Raw genomic sequence first — 11,360 nt, 5'->3', positions numbered from 1 at the left:
TGGATTACATTTCCCATTTTGCACAATTGTTTTGCCTCTGGTTGAACCACTGTGGACCCACATGACCACAGCACATAATGGAAAATATAGTCCAACCCTAAGAGGGCCTAAGGAGCTTCTTGTCTCCATCCCAGGGGAATGGAGGTGGGATAGAACCTCTTCCCGCATTAGGGAATCTCATTAGGAAACCTCTGGAGAATAAATCTTTCTGGAGAAATGTCAAGGTATAACAGAATCCATAAATGCTAAGTCACAGGATTTAGATCCAATGCGTTACAGCGTACACAAGCCCCAGGGTACACAATATTACCTTCATCCCTGGAACTCTATTTGTCAAATGGAAATATCAGGTGCAGTCTTGCACTGACTTGCCTCTGTAGGTTTGTATGCCAATCAACTGTTTGCAAATGTTAGAACTCCTTAAAGGGCATCTCAGTCACTTTATATACGACTTACCAAACTATACCTCTGTGCAAATGGGTGAAATTACGGATTTAAAGATTTATTATTATTTTTTTGTGTTCCTTATGTCATGAAGTCAGTGAAGCTCTGCTGATTTACAGCAGCTGGGGAGCTGGCTCATTAAGTAGTGCCTTGCTATGCCAGTCGTCCAGTGTCAAGTACTACTCATCGTAAAGCAGGGCAGAACCTGGCACTTAGTTTGTCTTCTGAACCTACTGAAGTAAATGTATTGGGGTGGGAATCATGCCATGGAAAATTTTTATATACAAATCCCTCACTAACCAAATTACAGAATCACAGCATTCTGAAACATTTCTACAATGCCATTATTTAAAGTAGCAGAAGGAATATAACATGAAGAAGCATACAATCTATAGGAATAAAAGAGGAAAACATACTCTTTGTACAGAAAGGGGATGCTTTACAGCCTTAATCCATTATTAAAGGTGACCATTCATCCTTGGTAATCAGATCAATTTGTGCTAAAAATTTAGTTCTATACAAGTGAATTGGAAGTCATCTTATCAGTGTTTTACTACATCAAGTCTGATAAGCTCCCCAATTCATTTCAGTTAAGCTTCTATTGATCCACTTAAGAGATCAATTTGGCTTGGTTTGATTATTTTGTTGGGGGATTTCATTTGTCTGGAATCTGAAGTTATGAGAAAAATGTGATTTAGCATTGTGTGTGTGTGTGTGTGTGTGTGAGAGAGTGTGTGTATTATATGTAGGCCAGAGCAACCCAGATGATGATTTGATTTTGAACTCTTGATTTTTTTTTTCAGTTCATTGCGAATGAGTCTGTGTACAATAGCTGAATTGTAAGACATTTACAGAACAATGGAGTCAATGGGAAACTGAGACAGTGCTGAGTGTGGTTGTGATCAAAACTCCATCTGGAAGAGAGGAAACTGAGGTACAACTGAACGGTGCTGTAAATTGAAACCCTACCAGTAGAAAGGAACCTGAAGCTGGTAAACACTATTAACAAACATAATATACCTGCCAGTGGGAGGGGGGAAAGCCCAAGATAAGTGTAAAGCAACTTCTTGGAAGACTGCAGAGAGAGCAGCAGCTAGGAGAGATGGGAAATTCTTCCCCAAATCTATAACTGTATGATGGTCAGTGAAAATGTAAATGGCCTACGGAAGGGTGGGGTGTCCAACAAAATATGTCCCAAGGGAAGGTTCAACCCCACAAAAATACGTGTATCCCCCATCTACCAAAGGCATTGCATGATTAAACGTGCTCTGCATAATGCCAAGACCCTGTGGTCACCCAACTAATCAGGAATATTGGAGTGAAAAGAGCATTTGGGAGGGGGGAGATATATTCCCAAGTGTACCTCTCCCATGGGATCCACAGGAAGGCACTTTGTAAAATGAATTTGACACTGGGCTGTTATGTTGTCATGAAAACTGTTTTGGTGTAATTATTGGGAATGTTTACTGTATGAATGGATGAAGTTTAAATCACTGACTACATCTTTGTTTACCTTTCTCAAAAAGGGGGGGAAGAACATACCTGGGGTACATGGGAAGTTCCCCCTGCTCTGTTCTTTTTTCTATTGGGGTACAGATGTGATGGATTAATATATATAATCTATATCAAACTACAAATTCCATTTTGTTTTGTGAACTCTATTTTGATTGTAAAACTGTACTGTACCTTCACTGTTGCCTTTTAATCTCTAAATAGAACTGGGATTCCTGGAAGTGTTGGCAGAGAGCTAACAAAGGAGCAATCAGGAATCATTAACCAAAGGGAACCATCCTAGGACAATATGCTAGTTGCAGCCCAAAGGTATGTCTCCTGGGTAGACCAAGCAATGTAACCAAGCAATGGATCACCTGGTGAGAGACTTGCAGACACTGAGGAGAGTCATCAGATGGGGGATGGGAATCTTTTAAAAGGAACGCTGTCTCACTGTTTTTTTTTTTTTGAGAGACAGAGAGAGAAGAGAGCAGAAGCAGAAGGCAAGGCCATGCAGGAGGACAGGAGGGTCCAAAACCTAAATGGTGGGTCACTGGAAGGAGAGTTTTACGTGCAAGTTTTTGTTATGTTTCCATAGATCTGTATATCTCTTGTGCTTTGTCTGTGAGTAAAGTGTGACTCATTTAGAAATTCATTTGCCATATCTTTGTGTCCCTTACTTTCATTGTCATGTAGTCCCCAAAAGGGGAAACAGTTACTCAGAGGATCCACCACTACTGTAGAGGTTTTGGGGGAGTTGGCCCTACTTTTAGGGGCTAGGCAGTCGGAATGTGAATTCTCACCACTAGTGCTTTTTTGTGTAGCTTGTTGTGAAATTAGGCAAATATCTAGATGGTTGACGTACTCCCTGGAAGACCTCTGCCTACCCCCTGGAATACACATCCCCCTGGATGAGAACCACTGTGCTAGATAGTTATCACTTTAGTGCTCCCTGTCCAACTGGCTTCTCCTCTTGCTGCTACTCCCCTGTTCCTGCAAAATGGCATCTTCAGAAGTGCTCGGCTCCAGGCCGTGGCTCTGCTCCAGCCTTTTTGCCATAATTCTGGCTCCACCAGAAGCTTGTGGAATCCACACAACACGGATGTTGCAGTCTGAGGCACAGCATTCAGGGACAAGGACTGAGCGCATGGCTGATTAATTTTAGTATATCCCAACCTGATCCTTATTTCACTGCCATAAATTTAAACAGCTGGCAGTAAAATTTATATGCATTCCATTATTGATGAGCACACAGAAGGTTGAGATTTATATATTTTTAGTTAGGGTTTTGTGATTGCTCATTTTAATGATCGTTGGAGTTAAGTGTATTAATAGTTCTTGGGTCATATTTTTCAATAAAAACAAACACTCTGTGGAATATATTTATCTCTGGAATGGCTCTAAACAAGCCAAGAAGTATTGGGTTGACTTGATTTTATTTGCAACTCAGTTTTATGTTCCTGTTGTTAATCTTGGAAATCCAAATATTCCATTTCAATTTCATTTTAGCAATAACGCTAGCATGTGCTTTTGAAAGGCATTATTCTCAGTGAGGGATTTTCACACTGCAATAATGTATTACATTTAAATATTAAATGCAAATACCCTCACCTCCTCCCCAGAAATAAATGATAAAAACCCTTGGGTTTAAAACAATGTTAAAATTGCAAAGATAAGCACCTAGAGTCAGGCAATACAAAGTTAAAGCTAAACACAGAACTTTAATGTCTTGCAATGCAGGAGAAAATGCAATGGGAGGGAGAGAAAATGGAAACATGTAGGAAATCAAAGCACACCAAATTATAAGATAATGTGTACATAGACATGTTCACATAAACATCCTAATTTATTGTGCATATGCTAGCTCTTAACTCCATCTTATTTCTTTTTAACTGGGAATAATTTATGATGGCAGGAAGAACTGCTAACTTAGCTTGACTGAAGTTCTGGTCTTGGGGCCTGATTCAAAGCCTAGTGATTCAGCTGGAAGACTCTTATGGTCTTCATTGGATTTTGGATCAAGCCATAAAGCACCTCCAAATTGTAGCCCCTAAGATTTCAGCTTCAAAGGTGAAAGTTTCAGACAAATATAAGCAATTGAAAATAGGCCATTATTACGGAAACTTTTTTGCAACCTTAGTTACAATGTTTGCTCCCATGACAGCTATAACAACTCCATTTATCTTTCTTGTACCATCTAATAAATGTTTTTGATATTTTTCTCTATTTATTATACTTTGACTTATTACTAGGGTTGACTTCATTGAAACAATAGGTATGCTGTTGGGTTTGTTGTGAGATGCAGGGGGAAGATGGAGGAAGGAGATGGGGGGAGGAAACTAAAGCACTTGGAATCTAATACTCAGTTTTTTCACTTCTTAAAAATGGGCAGTTTCAAATTATTTTATGAACATGACTGTGAAACCTGCAAAATGACCTCTAAGTCCTTAGGCCCTTTTGCAAAATTCACTGACATTGAAAGAAGTCTTCCAGGGGAAAAATGTTTTGCAGCATTCATAAAATGTGTTTAGATTTCTGATGAAATTTCACAAAGCAAAAGCCAACTCTAGACGAGTTCATTAATTCCAATCCCTCTTCGCTAGGGGATAAGTTTAAAAACTGGAATGCAGGCGCATAGCAGTATCAATTATAATAGTAAGATGACTAAAGAGATCAGTGATATTTAAATGATACTGAGGCTGAAAATTATACCTTTCCTGCAGAGTAAAGGCTGAAGGAGATCCTTGCATTCAGTCTATAATTTCTCCTATATGGGGACTATGTGGCTGTTAGACCTTCTATTGATTTTTTTCTTTGACAATCCAGCAAGAGTTCCCCTCTCCCACAGCTGCTGTGTGTGGCTTATCTCTGTGTAGCTTTATAATGGCTTTTTCCTCTGTTATGTTATTCTAATCTGTACCTTTTTGATAAGTAAGATGCCAGGTTTGCAAGATTTAAATGTAACTGTAACACAATAGTATGATGCATTATCCATTTTGGCTGGTGTCAACATGATGTCTTGCGCAAGGAAAACCAGAATTCTACCCTCAGATCTGGAGGTGTGAAAGGTTGCACCTGAATCTCTGAGGGACAGATATATTGTGCCCATCATTTTGAATGTAAGAATGTTTTCTTCTGTTAGGCTCCAATTCTGAAAAACATTTAAGTGTGTGCTTAAAATCATCCCTAGTCAGCAAAGACTTAAGTACATGCTTAACTATTAAACATCTACTTAAGTGCTTTGCTGAATAGGGATGGACTGCTGAATTGGGGGCTTAACTTGTCAATTACATCTATTAATGTCTATCAATATTAATTATTAATCTTTTAAAAAGTAATAAGAACTATTTTATTCCTATAATAGCCACAGGACACAAATGGCACAGTAATTGTAGAACCACTGAAGTGGGAAGTATAAATGGTAGCAACAGTAATCACAAATTTTGTTTTTATCAATGGAGATGATGTGTGACTACTATGAAATGCACCCAATAGCTTGGTTTGAAAGCCTTCCTCAAGCAGGTTAAAATACTGCAGTTAGAAGTTTCACAAAAGCCTGTAATGCAAAAGGCTAGCATGTCGTATTGCCTTTGTACACTCCATATGAAGGCTCAGCACATCTTTCATTCAAGAAAAGAAAGAGAAATGAAACAAACAAACAACAAGCTCTAATGCAGTGTTAAAATTGAAAAATCAAGTGCTCTAAAAGGTAGAACATCCTAAAAGTTAAAGTTGCACCCACAGTGTTGTTATAGTGGGAGTCACAGATGGAACTAAAAAGAAAAGGAGTACTAGTGGCACCTTAGAGACTAACCAATTTATTTGAGCATAAGCTTTCGTGAGCTACAGCTCACTTCATCGAAAGCTTATGCTCAAATAAATTGGTTAGTCTCTAAGGTGCCACTAGTACTCCTTTTCTTTTTGTGGATACAGACTAACACAGCTGCTACTCTGAAACAGATGGAACTGTTACACATACTCTTATTGGTTCTATTTCTTAGTATTCAGTCTTGGAAGAAATACTGTATTGTTGTAAGTTTTGTGCTCTGGGTTCTTTGGAAGTGTAAGGAAGATGTTGTGAACAGCAAGATCATTTGCTTTCTGCCTTAATCTCTCTAAGAAGAGTCAGTTATTGGGTTAGAGTGTGTTCTGGGAACTGGGGGCTGGTGTGTGAGTTAAGATTTCTGAGAAAGGGGATTTGCCTGTATGCTGTTTGACTACTGTTCAAGGATTGGTGTATAAAATGTAAATAAACAAAATGCACAGAGAAAATACCCAGTTTCTCTGTCCCTGATTTGTCCTCTTTCAGGAAACCAACCTGGAAGGCGCTGACATCTGCTACCTCTCAGCAAAGGGATGATAATATTAACTCAAATATGTGGCACAATCCGGTCATTCTCTTCCATGCAAAATGAATATGCAATACTCCCATTTTGATATGACAGTATTTATCATTCATTTTTGTGAGAACCAGAGAATAATTAGGGAGAACTGGTCACTGGGATTAATGTTTCTAAATCACATAGTCACTTTTGAAAATCTCACCCACTGTGCCAGATTTATCAGTACATTCAGGCTGTCTTGCATCAGTGCAAAGTAGCCATAAACCTGGCTTAATAAACAAGATTTATGGTTACTTTACTTTTCCAGAGTAGTGCAAAGCAGTCAGAGCGTGCTGGTGAGTCTGGCCCATAGGAAGTGCAATCTGAACAAGTTAATATTATGGGAGAAATTTTAATTTTTGAAAATTCCTCACTTTTGATGGGTTTCAGAGTAACAGCCGTTTTAGTTTGTATTCGCAAAAAGAAAAGGAGTACTTGTGGCATCTTAGAGACTAACCAATTTATTTCAGCATAAGCTTTCATGAGCTACAGCTCACTTCATCGGATGCCTACTGTGGAAAGTACAGAAGATCTTTTTATACACATAAACCATGAAAAAATGGGTGTTTACCACTACAAAAGGTTTTCTCTCCCCTCACCCCACTCTCCTGCTGGTAATAGCTTATCTAAAGTGATCACTCTCCTTACAATGTGTATGATAATCAAGTTTGGCCATTTCCAGCACAAATCCAGCACTTTTGATGCTTGATTTTCAATTATAATATTGCATTTAATGTAGGTTATTTGATATATCTGTCTAATCTATCTATGTATTTTCATTTTAATCAGAAGAGATTGCAAGGAGACTGAAGTGAATCTTTGAATTTCATACTTTCTAGATGGGATTGCTCTGGTTCAGTAAATTCCAGGAGAGTGTTTAAAAAAAAATTGAAATGATTACAGGTTATAGTACATTTGGCAGCTCTGTTGAAGAATTCTCTTTGATGTGGATTATATTAAGAAGTTTTCTTCATTATTCTTTTAAAAGTATGACTTTTTTCTATCGTGATGTTAATTGCAAGGTATTGGGGATTGTCATAAACATACAGTTAAGGGTAGCATAAAATCCCTCCTTTACCTGTAAGGGGTTAAGAAGCTCAAATAACCTGGCTGGCACCTGACAAAAGGACCAATAGGAAAGAAGATCCTTTCAGATCTGTGTGTGTGTGTGGGGGGGGGTTGTTTGTGCTCTCTTTGTTGTTCTCTCCGAGACAGAGAGGAACCAGGGTAGGAAAAAACCATCTCCTAAAACCCTACCTGAAATAAGCATCCAAGATTAGAAAAAATATAAGTAATAGCAAGGAAATGCATTAGCTTATCTTTTGTTTTAGCTTGTGAATTTTCCCTATGCTAAAAGGGAGGTTTATTTCTGTTTTTTGTAACTTTAAAGTTTTGCCTAGAGGGGAATCCTCTGTGTTTTAAATCTTATTATCCTGTAAAATTATCTTCCATCCTGATTTTACAGAGGTGCTTCTTTTACTTTTTTCTTTATAATAAAGTTCTGTTTTTAAAAATCTGATTGGTTTTTAGTGTCCTAAAAACCCAAGGGTCTGGTCTATGCTTATCTTGTTTCCCTATTTGGTTGGTATATTATTCTCAAGCCTCCCCAGGAAAGGGGGTGAACGGGCTTGGGGGGATATTTTGGGGAAACAGGAACTCCAAGTGGTCCTTTTCCTGAATCTTTGTCTAACTCACTTGGTGGTGGCAGCAATACCGTCCAAGGACAAGGAAGAATTTGTACCTTGGGGAAGTTTTTTTAACCTAAAATGGTGGAAATAAGTTTAGGGGATCTTTCATGTTCAGAGTGGGGAGGGAACCCTGACAGGGACACATACCAAAATCTTTAAATATAGCATCGAGGGAATGAAATAATTTATTTAGTAATCTTGTGAAAATGTCCACATGCACCTGATAGGGAGTGCAGTGGGTTAAACATAATCGGACATGAGCCACTCTAGAAACAAAATGCTGTTGTACATTTCAGAAACTGAATACAAGTTTCTGCCAATTGCCTTCTTGGTTTATCAAATATGAGATTCATTTGAGAAAGGAAACTCTACTTTGTGAATTCTTCACTTGTGAATGGCATTACTCTATTTTCTTGTAGGCTATAAATTAATTTATCATGATGATTTCTTCATTGTTTGGTATTTTCTTCCCTATGTTTTATTTCATTTTCCAGAGCAGAGGCCCTTTTAAGATGTTACACATCTTACTTGCATTGATCTTTTCTAAACAAATGTTTATTCTCATGCCAGCAGCACCAGGGCAGTCAAGGCAAAGAATATCTAGGCACATGGGGACAAGGCTTGCGAACCCAAGGAAATATCCACTCATGCATCCATCCTGAAACTCAATTACACTGAATGTAATGCTATTGCAACACAAGCAAAAACAATGTTGATTTCAAACTATGATAAAAGGAGACCGTACATTCCAGAATATCCAAAAGAATCCCGCAAATAGCCATAATGCACCAGGGGCTTGTAGACCTGGCTATTGTACAACCTGTACTGTATGTCCTGTTTTAAAATACTGCTGGCTTTGAGGCAGCTATTGTCAAAGGGCTGAGTTGTTAGAAGACCAGGGAACTACATGTCATGAATCCAAGGAGGAAAAAATGACACCCCTATATAAAGCCAACAAATTGACTAATTTGCAGTGCAATGTGTAGTTTTGGTTGGCTAGTTTAATACTAATAGTATGAAGAAGGATCTTTAAAAAAAGTTCAGAGGAGGGTAAAAAGATTAATGTGGGGAATTAAATGAATATATTATGTGGAAAGACTTTGAGACCATATGTCACCGTGGTGCCTGGAGGGGCCACACTGAGAGTGCTTACTCAGGGCAAACTGCAAGGAATAGGGCAGATAATCCCCCAAAATGATAGTTTATTCTATAATTAGATTTCACCAAGCGAGTAACCAAACAGCTTCCGTAATACCTTACTGGTTACCAAGAAACCAAAATTCAGCACCTTGAAGCAATCCAGCCCACCCAGACAGCCAAGGCTAATATAGTGAAGATTACTAAAAACCTTCTTCAGACACATTATCCACCAGGTCAATCAATATTTCAGATCTTACCCAAATACACACTTACAGCCAATCTTTACTAACTAAATCTAAGATTTATTAATTAAAAGAATGAGAGTTGCTATGGTTAAAAGATCAATATACATACAGATATGAGTAAAGTTTTTAGGTCAGTTTCATAGCAGAGATGGTGAGGCTGCTGATTTATAAAAGTCCTCCTGGAGTCAATTTAAAGGAATAGTCCAACAGGCAGTCCATGTGCAGAGTTTGTTCAAATTCTTCCATGAGAATCCCACAGTGGACCCAGAGTAAATCTGGAGAGCTCAGTCTTATGGGCTTAGACTTTCTCTGTCAAGGTCTAAGCAGATCTGAGATAAAAAAGGATCAGGCCCAAAGCCTTGTTACAGTTGCAGTAAGTCATCACCTCAGCAGGGCCTTTCTTAGATGAAGAACAGGTAATGTATTTTATTGCTTTGAAGCTAAGCTCTGTTTCCTAGGCATACATGGGTAACGAGTTCATTAGAGGAAGGCAATTAACCATCAAACAGTTCACAGGGAGTTTACTACAATTTTCAAAAGAAATGAGGACAATAACATTATTCTACCATAAGTCCAATCTAAATGATAATATACCCTTTTGTTTTCTGAATCAATAGAATACAATAATGAAACATTATAGATAGGAACAGAAGTTTAGTATCTCAAGCTAATTAGATCTCATTAAACTTCTACCAAGATATAGGTAAACACAGGCAAATACAATTAGTATCTACTTTTGATCTTCTAACAATACAGGCCTACATATCAAGGATTCTAGTCTATTTAACATGGCTTTGATAACTATCTACAAGGAATGAACCTGTTTACCATTTCAGTCTCTTCTAATATACCCTGCTTTTAGGTCACTCAGCCTGCTGGTTGCTTAACCCTCGCTGGTTCAGCGTCACACCATAATATCTCCAAGCCTAGAATGAAGAGGACAGGGAGATCTGATGACTTTATACAAGTCCCCAAAGAAATTTATATAAAAATCAAGGGAGGACTATGCTCACACTTAAAGGGACTGGATAAATAATCCATAGATCTAGTTTAAAACTAAGGAAGGAGAAGTTCAGACAATACATCCATGATATTTCTCTCAGTGAGTCAATGGTACATGAAATCAGGCTAACAGATGAATTAATTAGGGCAGGAAACATAACAGAGCTTAAGGATAGGATTTATTTAAGAAGAAGAAAGAGTATCCTTTGCTATCCTCTGCTAAATCCCATCTATGTGTGTGTGTGGTTTTCTTTGTGTACATCAGATCTATCTAATATATGTATGAATGAATTTCCTTTAAGTGAGGAAGTTGTGCAGAGAAGGTCACCCCTTTCAGATGACATGAGATTTCATAGGCCCATCTACAGTACTCTAGTCTTCTGTGCAATGTGCAAGAGACAGGAAGGGTTATAGTACTGTGCAGAGGAACAGTGTAGATATGTGCTATCATACCAACACCTGCTCCCCTCCTTCATGAGACCAATGTATGATCTCTGCTCCTCATGACTAGGAAGGAGAGAGCACATGGCTAGCAGACAAGCAAGCATGGTATGTTACAAAGGAAATGGACCCTAAATCATGCAGCAAATTTCTATATAAACTAATGCAGATTGTTTCTCTATGAACATCATCTCCATCTCCAGAGTATCCAGGGACTAGATAAGGGGAAGGAAGAGAGCAGGAGCACACAACAGGTGATGGAAAGCCAATGTCATAATGGCATGTCAGCCAGCATTCTGCCAGTTACTTCAGGAGAATTGTGATGCGTGCAGAGGGAAATTGGCTCCCACTGTTTGGTCAAAAATCAGACACTTTGGCACAAGTTTTGCCATAGATCCCTGGACTGGGCACCATCCCTTAACCCATCTACATCTCCACCTGCCCTGCACTGTAGAGGGGAAGATATTGCGGACCCAGGACTTCCCACATGCTGTGAAAGGTTTTTGATAAGTGTCTCCTTTCTCTTT

The 11,360-nt window shown here is 38.5% G+C and overlaps 1 long non-coding RNA gene across 1 annotated transcript; it reads left to right on the top strand.

Moving 5' to 3' along the window:
• Window positions 1–1,251: 1,251 nt before the first annotated feature.
• Window positions 1,252–2,877, top strand: LOC140909962 (uncharacterized). The gene is made up of 3 exons (XR_012158391.1): window positions 1,252–1,436; window positions 2,161–2,265; window positions 2,414–2,877. It is a non-coding gene; the product is annotated as an uncharacterized lncRNA (long non-coding RNA).
• The last annotated feature ends 8,483 nt before the right edge of the window (window positions 2,878–11,360 follow it).

This window comes from Lepidochelys kempii, chromosome 4, assembly GCF_965140265.1.
Source record: "Lepidochelys kempii isolate rLepKem1 chromosome 4, rLepKem1.hap2, whole genome shotgun sequence".
NCBI classification, from domain to species: domain Eukaryota; kingdom Metazoa; phylum Chordata; order Testudines; family Cheloniidae; genus Lepidochelys; species Lepidochelys kempii.
This window is presented reverse-complemented; position numbering and strand designations above follow the sequence as displayed.